This window comes from Chrysemys picta, chromosome 2 (genome assembly GCF_011386835.1).
Source record: "Chrysemys picta bellii isolate R12L10 chromosome 2, ASM1138683v2, whole genome shotgun sequence".
In the NCBI taxonomy this organism is placed as follows: Eukaryota; Metazoa; Chordata; order Testudines; family Emydidae; genus Chrysemys; species Chrysemys picta.
Window position 1 is genome coordinate 197,567,370 of NC_088792.1, and position 15,442 is coordinate 197,582,811.

General features: G+C 41.5%; 1 long non-coding RNA gene across 1 annotated transcript; it reads right to left on the bottom strand.

Annotated features, from left to right (window-relative positions):
* Window positions 1-2,952: 2,952 nt before the first annotated feature.
* On the bottom strand, window positions 2,953-15,429 carry LOC112059029 (uncharacterized). Its single transcript, XR_002888234.3, has 3 exons — window positions 15,307-15,429; window positions 4,815-4,944; window positions 2,953-4,339 (listed from the first exon to the last, which is right to left on the bottom strand). It is a non-coding gene; the product is annotated as an uncharacterized LOC112059029 (long non-coding RNA).
* Between the last annotated feature and the right edge of the window lie 13 nt (window positions 15,430-15,442).

Consider the following 15,442-nt stretch of genomic DNA (forward strand, 5'->3'; position numbering starts at 1 on the left):
TGATGCTAGAATATTCCAGTATTTCATTAACTGTGCATTTCTGCAATTGTTTGTTCCATTGCCTTAAAGTAGCTGCATTTTCACACCAGTGTTGTGTCTGACCCCAGAGCAACAGGGTACGTTTTTGAGGTCGGAAATAAAAGAAAGAGGGATGTGATCATTTTTTAGAAATAGAACCTCTTATGGAAGGATATTCAGTACTGGATATTCTCCAATGTTCTCCATTACTGTTTGTGGCAGTAAAAGTAGTGGAGTAGCTCAAAAATAATAGCAATATTCCCCATTGCTGAAACTGATTTGTTGTTTCTTGCTAAGATGGCAAAAAAACCTTACTAGTGAAGTATCTGTCTAAGTATCCACAAAGTTAATGCTTCTGCATAAAAGGATGTCATCAAAACCAAATCAACTCTCATTGAAAGTTGTTCCATGAAACCAACAACATTGTTGCAGCCATTGTTTGGTGTCTAGTGTCAATTTACCTCTTTCTTTGTTGCTGCTTAGTTCCTGTGTGTGTGTGTGTATGTATATATATATATATATATATATATATATATATATATATATATATATATATACAGGAACAGGAAGAGGGAAGCTGAGTTGCTGACCAGTTTATTTAAAGAGTAAATGTCATTTAAAAATTATTTGATGCTCAGCCTCTTTCTCATGCTTTCTTGAAGAACTCTATACCATCCTGCGTCCCCTTTAAGTGGCACTCCATGGGGAAAAACAATCCTAGCTGAAAAGTATCCTTTGAAGAAGAGTCTCTCTTTATATTGGCGGAAATTTTATCCTGGTTCCTGAATTTAACAGTTGAGCAAAATCCACACTATGAATTTGCTACTTACATAATCACAAAGAAAACAGTGTCCTGTTAAAGCAATCAAATGTTAAATTCAACCACATTCTGTTGGAGTTATACAGGTTTGTTGTCCTTTAACTGTTTTTAATGTATTATCTTCCCTATCTCATATTTGTCCATAATTAACAAGTCTTTCATCTTTTTATTTATTTAAAATAGAGTTGGAAGTGGGGAAAACCCAAAAAGCATTTACACAACCCCAAAGGAAGCTGGAGATGAAGATGAAGTTATATTATTATATATTACTTACTTTTTTGAACTACAATGTTTTCATGTTAAGCTGAAAATAAACATCTTGTATGATAACAAGATTGAATATGCCAAGTTTTCTAGAAATACATTTCCATAGCAAGATATCTGCTAAAAAGACTACATTGTATACCATGCTTATACACTAGTACTTTACCATGAATAGCTCTTTGACCAAATATAGCAGCTGGTTTGGGAGAGTGTAATCCTGCACATACCTAATATGCAGATATTTTTAAAGTGCATATAGTATTTGTATAAAACTCTGGTAGTATTAGTGACATGACTTTTTCATTGTACGTATGTAGCTTCACTAACAAAGGATCTGATCCTTTGCCCACTGGAGTCAATGAAAAGATTCCTGATAACCAGTTGCGGTTGGATATCACTCAAAGGCTCCAGACCTGTTAATAGGCATATAGGCTACTTTGTGCATGTGAGCAATCCCATAGTGATCCAAAGTAAAAGAAAATACAAGTATTGTTCTGTTACTGCCTGAGCCCAGCTTCTGGGTGTCATCTTCCCTTCTGGAGTCCTCAACTTTTTTGTGGACTATCACATCTGAAAGCATCGTTTTGGGCACTGGCTTCTTCCCCAAGTTGTTGTGCACTGTTACAGCTGATTTAAACTCAAAATTCCTATTCCATGGGCAATTCTGAAATAATAAAATTTTTCATTCACAACAAAATTGGAAATTTCAGATTTCTTCAACAGTAATTCTGAAAAAAATGTTTCAAAATTTGAAAATGTTTTGTGCTTTCAACATGAAATGTTTCAAATTTGACTTTTTCATTAAATTTAATGTTTTTTTACTTTTATATTTTACTGGTATTTTTTCAAATTTATTTTTATTTCTAAAATCATTCAAAACAGCTCTTATTCTGTTTAGTACTGAGTGAGCATCTTATCTGATTTCCTTGTTCACCAAGCTGCTGAGGAGCTGGGAGTCTGCCAGGCAGACTGCTGAAACTAGAAGCCTGGAGCCTGGGTTCTGTGGCAGCCTACCTTGTGGGTTGCTGCAGGACCAGGGAACCATGGTGCCTGAGAGTCCCGGTCCCCTGGAAACCTGCCTGGTGGGCTGTCACAAAGTAAGGAACCTGGTAACCATGAGAATTTGAAAGAATTGGCACGTTTGTGTGGAACTTTTTGATCCTGTCAAATCTGTATTCTGATGGAAAACTGTTTTGTTGAAAAATTTCTGACAAGTTCTGCACAATATCTTGTTTGGTACAGCTGTAGTGAGCTCTGCTCTGAAATAGCTTGAACCTGATGATCTTCCAGGTGTGTTGCAAAAGCCACACAAGGTCTGGGAAAAGCCTGAGGGTAAATTGCTGAAGGGTTTAAAGAGGCTGTGTTGCTTCCATATTGGCTGACTGAGTTAACTGATTATTTGTGATTATTTTATTGCTGCTGGGTGATCATCATTTGTGATTATAAGTGTAACCTTTAGTGGGTCCATACTGTGACAGGTTCCCCCCAGGCTGCCACCTGGAACTGGGGTACCACTGAGCCCTCTGACTCATAAGCCTGGGCTCCCTCTTACACTGGGCTGCTGTGACAAGCTGAAGAGCTGCTTCTGGTCCTATACTTCCACCAGCATTCACACGGGTAGGGACACACTCAGCTGCAGTTACATGCAGGATCTCTGACAAGACACTGCATGAACCAACAAAAGAGAGGCTACAGCCAAAATAACCACCAGCTTCCCAGTCTAGGACCCCCAGATCAAAACCCCGACCAGTATGAATTTATTATCCAGTTCACCTCCCCCTCAATGTAGAGAGGAAATGCAACAATCCCTTGAGCTAAGATTCCCAAGCACTTCACTCCAAACTTACTGGTTTAGATTAAAACATAAAATAGGTTTATTAACTATAAAAGATAGATAGATTTTAAGTGATTATAAGGAATAGCAAACAGATCAAAGCATATTATCTAGCAAAGAAACAAAAATGCAAACTAAGCTTAACATACTAGATAGATTGGATATGAATTAGCAGTCTCTCACCCTGACTGATGACGATACAAGCAGGCTTGCAGATTCTTAAGGGACTAGCTGCCTTTGCTGTGCAATTTGGAATCCAAATTCCCATCCCCATTCCAAGTCCTTTTCTTTAGGAGCTTCTCTTAGGTGTTCAGTTGTGGGGGAGTGAGGGACAACAGATGATGTCACTCCCTGCCTTATATAGCTTTAGCGTATGATGGGAACCCTTTGTTTCAAAGTTTGGTTCCCAGACCAGTTTGTAGAAAAATACAGACATCCCAAAATGGAGTCCAGAGTCATGTGGCCTGGTCATACCCTTGCATACCTTGCTGAATCATAGCAGCCATTACTTACAGGGTGTCTGGTGCATTCTCAGGAAGTCTCACCAGGTGAGGGATAAGCTTTTCCTAAGGCCTATTGTTTTTCCTAATGGTCCATTACCTTGAATAGGCCCTTCCCAGACAGTAATCTACACTGGAAGCATTTTGCCTAGTAGGTGTTGCCCAGGTGTGACTATATGTGAAATTCAGATACATAGTCAATATTCATAACTTCAGATACAAAAATGATATATGCATACAAATAAGATGATCATATTCAGCAAATCATATTTTTTCCAATGACACTGTTCTTGCTCCGTCTTGTACAAAATGCATCATAATTATGCCATAATCATATCAGAATATTACCACTATGAAGAATATGGGGTGCAGTGTCACACATAATTTTGGAAAAATTGATTTTTTATTGTTGAAATCTAAAGGAGTAAAATCATGAGTATTTTAAATAGAGAGAACATGTCTGTTGATCAGTGAGATCTATAAGTGATCATGTTTGAAAATAGGCAGAGGTCTGCTAACTGTTCTGTGTCATCTGAAGCATCCATGATGGCATCTGCCTGTCCTAGGCATTTCCCACCATCAGAATAAAACGTTCCCTTACTGGACACGCATATAATCCTTCTTAGTCCTCTTATCTTTGAATTCTGTTGCTTAGAACATGCATTTGAGTGATTGTAACTTTTCATTTCTACAAATAGAAATATAAAGTTTCCAGGACCCAAGGCTATTTCACTATTGTATTTATCCTGTGAACATATGTCTAACTTTTAAAAACCTCAAAAAAGAAAACATGGCCTTTTGTTTCATACATGAATTGTTGACATAACAATCTAACAGCTGCAGCATGGACTGTTACAGGTGGCCTTGTCATAGCATAGTGCAGGTGGCAATCTGGATTACTGCCTGAAAGACATAATTAATAGTTGATGCAATTATATTAGTATCAAGGATTACAGTATCAATTGTCATGACAAAAAACTGTTTACATGACCTTTATAAATCGCCATTGTATTTTTCCACTTTTCCAAACAAATGAATGCCATAAAAGGATTCCTGCTTTAATAAATGATTAGATTTTAAGGCCACTGAATTTCTCCCACTAATTCCTTCATCTAGCCCAATAATTTGTAGAACTAGAGCATATCTTTTTAGGAAGACATCCAGTCTTAAGTTAAAAAACACTCCATCAAGTGATGGAGACTCAACCATCTTTTTGATACAATACAGTAGTTAATTGCCCTTACTGTTAAAAATTTACATCTTATATCTAGTTTGAATTTTTCTAGCTTCAACTTCCAGCTTTTGATCTTATTATACTTCTCCTTGCTTCTTTAAAGAGCCTGCTAGTATCAGATATGTTCTCAGTGTAGGTACTTACAGACTGATCAAGTTGCCCCCTAACTTTCTCTTCCATAATCAAAATAGATCGATCCCCTTCAGTCTCTCATTGTAAGGTATCTTTTTCAGACCTCCAGTCCTTCAGTTAAAGTTAATAAATACAAATATCACTGTAAGCAAAACAAAACAAACAGATGGGAAGAAATCTCTGGCAATATTTGAAAGGCAAAGACACACAAGTTGCTAGTAACACTCAGCAGGACAGAGCAGAAATAGACAAGATTCTTGAACAGTCATTAAAAGCAATCCACAGTTTTAAACATTCCAAAAGAACCTTATAAACTCTTAGTCTTTTTAAATCAAATGTAAAAGGCAGCCTACTTAATAAAAATGGGATTTTCATAGGTTCCAGTCTGTTTTCTACTGAACAGCTTGGCTGAATCCAAAATCTGATTTTTCCATGATCTGGAATTTTAGGGCTAGGAGACAGCCTGAGATCACTTGACAAGATCATCCAGCTTAAATCAAGTAGAGACCGATCGATACATTGGTTCATTTAGAGCCATATTTTCAAAAGAGCTGTCTTTTGTCTGTACACAAACCCACATTGACAGGTAGACATCAGATTGTTAGGGTCTCAGTAATAGAATTTACAGGCACATATATGAGTTAATATTCAAGTTCTGTATCTCACAAAGAGAGAAACCTCAAAAATGCAACCTTTAGAGTGATGCAGAGATTACTGGAGATTACTTTTGTGTCTTGTAAACCATGTGGTCATGTTCCCCCTTGATTTTCAACACATCAGAATTTCAGAGCTAGTCACTATTTACATTTTGGGAGGGGACAACAGTAAGTTTCTAGTTCTCTTCCTGACAAAGATAGCCTTGAAAACAAAGGAATCATTAGGTTTAAAATGTGCCACCAGTTTTCCCTAAAGCCTACTGGTACTGCATGGTCTCCTCCCTCTAGCATGGGGCTGATTTTGGGGATCTGTGAAATACATGATCAAATGTCATTCCATTTCTAGGATGAAGCCAGAGCAATGCGTGACCATGGGGCAGTGTAGCCTAAACTCTTGATGTTGACCCTAGACCACCAAAACTCCTGGCAGCCAGCCAAAGTGAACCCACAACACTGAAGAGCAGCCACCATGGCCTCTGGCATCTTAGTATAAGCAGTGCTAAGCACAGTACTAAGGTGACTTCTGGATTCTGATCCTCACTCTGACTTGCTCTGTGGCCCTAGTTAAATTACTTAACCTTTGTCCCTTCATTTCCTCTTGTGAGGTGTGTGGTTAACTAGTTAATGTTTGTGAGGATTATGTAAGTGTTAAAATTGGCCAGAGTACACATACAACATATTTAGAAAACTCTCTCACCACTGCTCTAGACTGACCTCCTGTATATCTCAGGCCACCAATACCACCCAGCACCCATATACTAAACATAACAAGCAAAATTAGACCAAAGCGTTACAGCCCATAGGAGACTAGACTAGCCTGTGCCACAGGCTGAGGATAGGACGGACCAAGGTGTACCAATGTCCAAGACCCCTGTAATGTCTTGGAGAAAGCAGTGTAGATCAAAATTATCTTTGTACTCAGTGTTATGATGTAATTGCTCTCTTTCTGTGATCCCATTGTCTAGCAAAGGCCTCTGAGAATATTCACTATTGTCTGAGTCTGTTTCTCTCTCTCAAGTTAAAAGATTAATCCTGAACTCTGATTGCCTAACAGTTATGAATTTCACACTATTTGGTAATGAAATGTCATCAGGTGTGTGGCTCCCATGTGTACTGGGATTTAGGTCCAGATCCAAATCTCATTGAAGTCAATGGAAAGACTTGAAATTTCAAGAGAATGCAAGGGCATACGTTTGTAATAGTGGTGACATGCTGAGATTATGTGGGTTCCCTGAACTGAATATAGGAACTGCCATACCAGACCAAAAGGGTAAATAGGATCAGTCCTTTTGCACTTAATCTTTACTTACAATCCACTTGTAAAATTATGCTTGCTCTACAATTACATAATCCGTTGGTGGGCCACCAGACAGTTTGTTTACATTTGCAGCTCCCAGTGCCCGCCGTTCGCCATTCCCGGCCAATGGGAGCTGCAGGAAATGGCGTGGGCCGCAGGTTGCCCACCACTGGTCTAAAGCAGTGGTTCTCAAAGCCGGTCCACTGTTTGTTCAGGGAAAGCCCCTGGCAGGCTGGGCCGGTTTCTTTGCCTGCCGTGTCCACAGGTTCGGCGGATCGTGGCTCCCACTGGCTGCGGTTTGCCGCTCTGGGCCAATGGGGGCGGCGGGAAATGGCGCGGGCCGAGGGATGTGCTGGCCGCTCTGGTGGTCTCTTTTGGTCTTAAATTCTATGAAGGCAGCAGAGACATGCATTACTATTCTCATTATCACATTGTAATTTGCACATTTCTAGGGCTGAAATGGGAAACTGTAGCTTGCAGAATATAATACTTTGAATTGATAAACCACTTAGCTTGTCTTATCTAAAGATCTCAAGTGCTTTTTATAAACAGTAAGGGTCTGGGACTATAGGTGTTGAGATTCTCTCAGGACCAAACTAGCACATATTTGAAAATGTATGTGTAGCCCCACCATGAATTCATAGTCTGTTTCAGAGATTGATACCTGATGTGTTTATCATGATTTTCTCTGGTAGAATCAGTTTCATGAAATTCATAGGCTAGGGTGGCACTGATAACAAGGAAGAGGAGGTGTGCTTGCTGCATTTCTTTTCTTTTTTTCCCCTCCACCCCATTTTTTTTTTTGCTATGATTAAACCCTCTGCCTGGTACTCTTCACACAGCAGCACAGCAGCATGCAAGGATCAGTCAATAAACAGCTAAAACAATAATATAGGGAAGGTAGGATATTTACCCATTTCTAAAAATACTTGTTCGAAATATTTTTAGGATTTGTTTTTCTTCTCCATTTAGTGGTGAGTCTGCACAGTGAGAATTTGATACTTCTGCTAGGATAGACTTCTGTGCAAGCCATTTGCCACACTATGAACTTCACACTGTGATATATTAACCTGCTGAAAATCTCCTTCAGTACTGCACAGCAGCATCTTCAATAATGATAAATTACCTTCATTTATGACATTTGCAGTGTTTGATAAAATGTTACATGAAGTAGATATGAGCAGTTTCTTTTCCCTCGTGTGTAGTATATGACAGTCAAGAAAGATTTTAAATCATACACTGCTTCCACACAGCTAACACTCGGGCCTGTAGCATATGTTCAGTCTGTTCTTTTGATGTAACATTTGTAATTCAATACCCTTCTGCAAGCTTTGTAGGGTGGAGTCTTTGTGAAATGAAAAAAAAAAATAGAATTCTTGTTCTCCAGCTTGCTTGTGCAGTTTCAGGTAAGCTCAGTTACATTAATCTAGTAGTAATAAAATTAATTGTTTTCTAATTGGTCTTTGATTGGTAATTAGAAAAATATTCAAAACAGCATCATCAGATGTTCTGCTCTGTTCTACATACGTCACAGTAATTACACTTTTCCTTGGCCATTGTGTTGGTACTTGACCCTAAAAAAATCCATCTCAGATATCAATATTTTATACACTGTATATTTTTCCCTTTTTAAAAATTCTAGCCTTTTCTAGTATTTATCAGCAACCCTGATAACTGATTCACCAAAAAAACCCACCCTTTCTTGGTTAATAGTGTGATTCTTTTGTTCTTCTCACATGTGATTCTTCTGTTCCTCTTATACAAGCACCAAATGTCTCTGACTGATTTGCTTATCTTCTATATTAATGTAGCATACATGAAGTCATCAGTGTCAACACTTTCATCATTTACTAACATATTTTAAGTCCTTTTTTGACACTGGCACACATTTTGTTGCAGGTCAGCTGATTCTTTATCCCCCCTCTTCACTTCCATCTGTTAGCATTTGGCCTGTACTCAGGCAAGATCACACCACTAGCATATTCAAGATCTTTCAGATGACTGATTTTGGTATCAGTGCTGGGCGCTATCTCTGAAGCAGTACACCAGAGCACATCTCTGATGATGACCCATTATTTCTTATATTAATACACTAAAATGATGTCAAGAGCAATCTTCTATTTCAGTCAAATCTCATTTTTCTCATTTTGTAAAACACGTGTCTTTCCTGCTGACAGCCATAAAGCAGTTTGGTTTTTAGCCTGTACCAAGTCATGAGGAATACTTAAAAATGCCACAGTATAACACAGTTCATTGACAGTTTCCCAGCATTCTTCTATAAATAGGTCTCAGATAGGAAGATTGTTAACAATTACTGGTTCTAAAAATGACCTTGACTTTTACTGATCCCATCCCACTAACAGCAACAGAATGGCAACACAATTCTTAAACTCATTTTAACTAAATAATTTGGTTATTACCAGGACTAGTACTGCTGATTACTTTAATCTGACTCCTCTGAAATTTGAGTCACTACCATTCTGTTGGACCCTCCCGTCCCCATCAGTGTAAACTGAAAACTATTAATATAAAAGTAACCTGATGCCAAGACTTTGTTGTGATGATGTTTCAGAACAGCTCTCCCTCTTTATTTTTAAGTTCTTCCTCTTCAATAGAGCTTTTCACCTAGTGGCCACAATTTTCTAGAGGTTCCTCACTCAGCATTGCTCATGAGTCCTCAAAGAGTCTTATTAGACTCTCAATAATAATAATAATGTTTCCATTGATTTCAATGAAAGCTGGACTAAGCCTCAGATGTCTACTTAGATCATTATATCTACACCTAATTTGAGGCTTGACTGTAGCTTACATTAGTGCATCTGGTGAGAAAGTGCAAGAAACCTCCATTGTATGTCTGGCCAGCCACAACTGCCGCCCCGTGATCAGGGGAGAAAAGGGGCTGCTCTCTTCCTCTGGATTCATCGCATCTCAAAAGTGGTGGGAATATTGCACATAGAGTGTAACCACATGAAATGTCATGCATTTCTAGGCATGTTGCCCCTGTGCATGAGGAGCATGGTGCTTGAGGAATTCAGACTTCACTACTAGAACAATGGTTGCCAGTGCAAAATCCTAAGCTAGATAGATAGAACATCTTGAGGGTGGTACAAAGCCTTGCTGCTCCTGGAGGAGCTATGTTTCAATGGAAAAGTTGAGCCCTTGGTGACCATGTTGGGCATTCAACAATTTCTTTTCAGTGATCATACTTCTAAATATACCTCATGTTGCATGGTTCAACGTCTATGCAATCAGCAGGTCACAAATCCCTTGGAGCATAGTATCTGTAAGAGGGAAGGGAATTTGGGCCATCATTCCCCACATCTTCTGACCTACTGCAAGCCTCTCCATATGCTCATGCTTCTGTAGGTTTTCTCTTTTTGGATGGCAAGTAGCTTAGCTGGTCAGGATGGGTGTGAAGCTGGTACAAAGCCACTCCTTAAAGCATCACCCTACTGCAAACATACAGGGATAAAATCATACTGCATAAAATCACACTGATCCTGCTGTCATCAACTAATGGAAGTTGCACCTCTATGACTTCAAAAGCCTATTTAATGGGAGGAAAGGTGCAGTAGGGAACAAAGTAAGTGCAGCTGTGATTGTATGGGGGATAGGGGATATTGGGAATATTCCAAAGGGTTTGGGCTTTCATTTACAAGCTCAAGCTTTGAAAGGAAGCTCCACAAGCTGTGGGATTAGCCTGTAGCTCTCAAAACATCTGCGCTTTGGAGGGCCATGGCTCATGCCTGTTTCCTATGGGGCCAAAACCTGCCCCTGCTCACGTTCCTCCATTAGTAATCTATCATATGACAGCTATTCTATAACTTCACAGACAAATATCAGAGGGGTAGCCGTGTTAGTCTTGCATCTGAAGAAGTGAGGTTCTTATCCACGAAAGCTTATGCTCCCAATACTTCTGTTAGTCTTAAAGGTGCCACAGGACCCTCTGTTGCTTTTCACAGACAAAGAACTTTCTGCCTGTCTTTCAGATGACTGACCATTGTGTAGATATTTCTGAGAGGAGGACACAAGCCACCCATAGTCAGACATTTTTTTCTTTTAAAGTCATGTTCAGAGGGTGTACCCTACATCTTAGAATGACTCCAGAATATTGTTTGAAAAGTGCATAATTTTTTTTTGCAATTTTTGAGTTTTATGTAGATGTCCAAAATTGGAGTTTTTCAGGGCTCTCTCTTGTGTATATATTCTGTAATCAATTATGTATATCATATACTTTACTCACTACAGTATAGTGGTATATAATGTAATGAGTAATGTCTTTGTAATGTTCCCTAGTGCACTTTAATGTAGTGCTGGTTCAGACAGCACAATATTAAAGTGCATTGGGGAACCTTTAGCATGCAGTAGCAGAGTCTACACAGACCAAATAATGGGCAACATAGTAGTGCACTATAAAAATCACACTCCCATAGTCCACAATACTGTTTCGTGTAGACAAGCCCTTAGATACGAGTAACAATTTCCAGCATTGAGTGGGTACTTTTCTTTTGTAAAATCTGGAACTTTTTTCAGTGTACATTGATTAAAACCAAAAATCAGAAGCCCTACAATAGTTTACTTCACTTAATGTTTTCTCCAGAATGCAGGCCAAGTAGCAGTATATATTCTTATATTCTTCTCAAGATTAGATGGTTATGCAACTAAGTGCTTTGTTTTTAAACGCATTGCTTAAGAAATATTCAAGCATAAAATTGTATTGACTAAAATATCATGGGGAAAAAAGGAAAAATGAAGAAGGAAAAGGGCTATGCCTGGGACAGGTCGTGACTCATGCTCAATTTGATTAAAACAGTTTCCCTCTGAGGTACAGTATATAAATACAGTGATCAGTAACATTTCAAAAGATCTCACTCCTTCTCTTTTCTCTGTTGAGCACTTAAAATCAAAGGAACGTTTTTTTATTAAATCAGGCAGTTATAAACATGGACCCTAATGTCCTAACCAAGAATCCAAACTGCAAACCAAATCAGGGACCAGATTATATTTCTATTATTACCAATGGTCCACAGTAGTTTACTGGGAGCCAGGCTGGGCACAGAATAGTATTCATTGGTTTATTTTTGTATGAGTGACCACGAGTAGGTAGGCGTTTTCCACTTCAGTAAGGCACTCAAGAACAAGACCCTAGAGCTAACACTGACCAGGAGCCATTCCAGTGCATCATAGAAATAGGTCTTCACTGTAGAAAATGTTACAAAGAGGGGTTAGACTAATCCAATACCTAGTGGTATACAGGTACTTTTCTGGTGCCTCCTTAATTTCTGCAACATGTAAGCTTTTATTTTAATGGTAACAAAATTTCTAGATCTTTATGGTTGTGAAAAAAGCACTTTTTCTGTGTAACGAGTTAATTACATTCCCAACTTGGGATGCTGCTTATTTAGGGAAAGCCCTTGGTGGCCAGGCCGGTTTGTTTACCTGCCGCGTCCGCAGGTCCGGCCGATTCGGCTCCTACTGGCCGCAGTTCGCTGCTCCAGGCCAATGGGGGCTGCTGGAAGCGGCGCGGGCCAAGGGACGTACTGCCGCCGCTTCCAGCAGCTCCCATTGGCCTGGAGCAATGAACTGCGGCCAGTGGGAGCCGCGATTGGCCGGACCTGCAGATGCGGCAGGTAAACAAACCGGCCCGGCCCACCAGGGGCTTTCCCTAAACAAGCGGCATCCCAAGTTTGGGAACACTGTGCTATAGTGATGGAACCTGATCTGCCTGAGGTGCAAACAAGATAGAGACAATGGATTAAAGGTATTCCTCCATCATCTCCTTGGCATGTTGAGTCTGAAGTGTAAAGTCAATGCAGTGATCCTCATTGTTAACTATTTCACTGTTCCTTATTTTAGGGCAGGCAAGCAGCTGCTCTGGGCTTGTAGGAGGAGTCTGAGACTGTGAATGTGTGACACTTCCTGGCGGTATCCAGGGCTGTGCCTGCCGTGTGTCAGTTCCCTGACTCCACTAGCCACGGGCAACATAAATATTCCCCTCTAGGCTTTGGAGGCCCAGCTCTCTCTCTACAGTTAGCACCAAGCCCTGAGCTGTCTGAGCCTCTCCCTGAGTGTCCGGCCTGTTCCAGGGGACACTCACAGCATTCACAGATATGTTGCTTTCAAGGAAACAGTACACTCCCGCTTGCTATTTCACCTCAGAACACCGCTTTGCTCAACACACGGCACTTAGATATGTTCATAGTGAAAACAAGTATAAGTTTATTTAACAGAGTAGAGATTCAAATAATAGCAAGTAGAAATACTGGAAACAAATGCATCCGAAGAAGTGGGCTGTAGTCCACGAAAGCTTATGCTCTAATAAATTTGTTAGTCTCTAAGGTGCCACAAGTACTCCTGATCTTCTTTTTGCGGATACAGACTAACATGGCTGCTACTCTGAAACCTGGAAACAAATGGTTACATATCGAATAAAATCATAACACACATACTAGAGCCTGCACTAGGTACTTTCATGTTTTACAGAGCAGGGCTCTCCCAAAGTTCTTCCAGCATTTTCAAGCCAGGCTTGGCTGTGATCTGCTGTTCATGAGATAAGTACTCTGTTCAGCTTGACTCCTCGGTGAAAGAGCCAACGGGTATCTCTTGACTCCCAGATGTACTCCAACAGTACATTATCTTTATTTGTAAACAGGATCCTCTCCTGCTGTTTGTTTCTTCCTGTACATTTCCTCTCATGAAGATTTCACAATCTCACCATTTGCATTTGGCTCAGTATGCAAACAGGCATCCAGTATGAGACGTACAATGCCCAACACACACATGACGAGACAGAGAGATAAACATCTGTTCCCTCCTGCTTGAAAGGAACCGTCTGAGACATGTCACCTCCTGGTTACCTGCCATAACAACCTAATTTTCAGTATAGCTCTCAATCTTTCCAGACTACTGTATGCCTTTTTAGGAGTCTAATTTGTCTTGCACACCCCCAAGTTATACCCCACTTAAAAACTACTTGCTTACAAAATCAGACATAAAAAAGCATCACAGTACACTATTATTGAAAAATTGCTTGCTTTCTCATTTTTACCATATAATTTATTTACCAATAAATATTAAAAAAATACATTGGAATATAAATAGTGTACTTACATTTGAGTGTATAGTATTTACCAGACGTGGGCAAACTACGGCCCCCGGGCCACATCCTAGTCCCCGGCCCCTCCCCAGGTGTTCCCCCCTCGAAGCCATGCCACTGCACGGGCCATGCTCTGGCCCGCCGCTCCTGCTAAGCAGCGTGGGGAGCGCATCTGGCTCTGTCAGGGTGTCACGGCTGCGAGCTCCTATTACTGGTAAGGGGGCGGGGAGTGGGGGGTTGGGTAAGGGAGCGGGGGTCCTGGGGGGCAGTCAGGGAGGAGGGAGCAGTTGGATGGGGCAGAGGTTCTGGGGGGGGGGGGCGGTCAGGGGATGGGGAACAGGGAGGGTTGGGAGTGGGAGTCCTGGGGGGCCTGTCAGGGGTCAGGGATGTGGATAGGGGTCTGGACGACAGTCAGGGAACAGGTAGCGGGGTGATTGGATAAGGGGGTGGGATCCTGGGGGGGCAGTTAGGGGCGGGGGATGAGGAGCAGAGGGCGGTTGGATATGGGGTGGGAGTCCCGGGGGGGGCATCAGGGGGCAGGGGTGTGGATAGGGGTTGGGGCAGTCAGAGGACAGGGAGCAGGGGGGTTGGATGGGTTGGGAGTTCTGAGGGGGGCAGTCGGGGGGGGGAGTGGGAGGGGGTGGATAGGGGCAGGGGCCAGGCTGTTTGGGGAGGCACAGCGTTCCCTACCAGGCCCTCCATACAGTTGCGCAACCCTGATGTGGCCCTGGGGCCAAAATATTTGTCCACCCCTGGTAAATACAGCAGTATAAACCAGTCTTTGCATGAAATTTTACTTTGTACTGACTTCACTAGTGCTTTTTATGTAGTCTATTGTAAAACTAGGAAAATATCTAGATGAGTTGATGTATTCCCTGGAAGACCTCTGTGTACCCCTGGTTGAGAACCACTGATATAGATACATAACTCCTTAAATATTATCCATACATGCCTCTCACCGTGGTTATGATGACCAGTGGGCTACTGGCTTTCAGTAAAGACCTCACATGTTACCAGTTAGAGAATTATTATGCATGTATCTGACTCAGTGGGTCCCTGTAAAACTCTTGTACCTCCTGTGCCCTCTGCCAGCTTGGCACCAATAGGTCCCTAGGTCACAGAGTTAAATCCTAGCTTCACTGCAGACAGTGAGAGTTTTGCCATTGACCTAAGGAGTTATGTATCTATACTGAAATTTATGATCTTATGGCAGGTAACCAGGAGGTTGCATGTCTCAGGCAGGCTCCTTTCAAGCAGGAAGTAACAGCTGTTTATCTGTCTACTAACTTGACCATCTGATATGCTCCTAAAACCCACAGTGTCCCCAATTCGTACCCCATCCCTCCCTCCTCCAGACCCGCTGCCCTCCCATTCACCCACACCCTGCCCCTCGCCTCCACGCACTCATCTCCTTATCCCCCCAGCATCCCTCTCCCTCCTTCCCCACGCCCCTACCTCCCGCTGGACCGCGGCTCTCGGGGCAAGGTAAAGGCAGGAGCTCTGCACCCACCCTTCGCACATGCTCATTCGGGCCGCCGGGGGAGTTGGAGCAGAAGCAAAGCAAGGGCAGCCCCCGGGCTGTTAGCCGGCT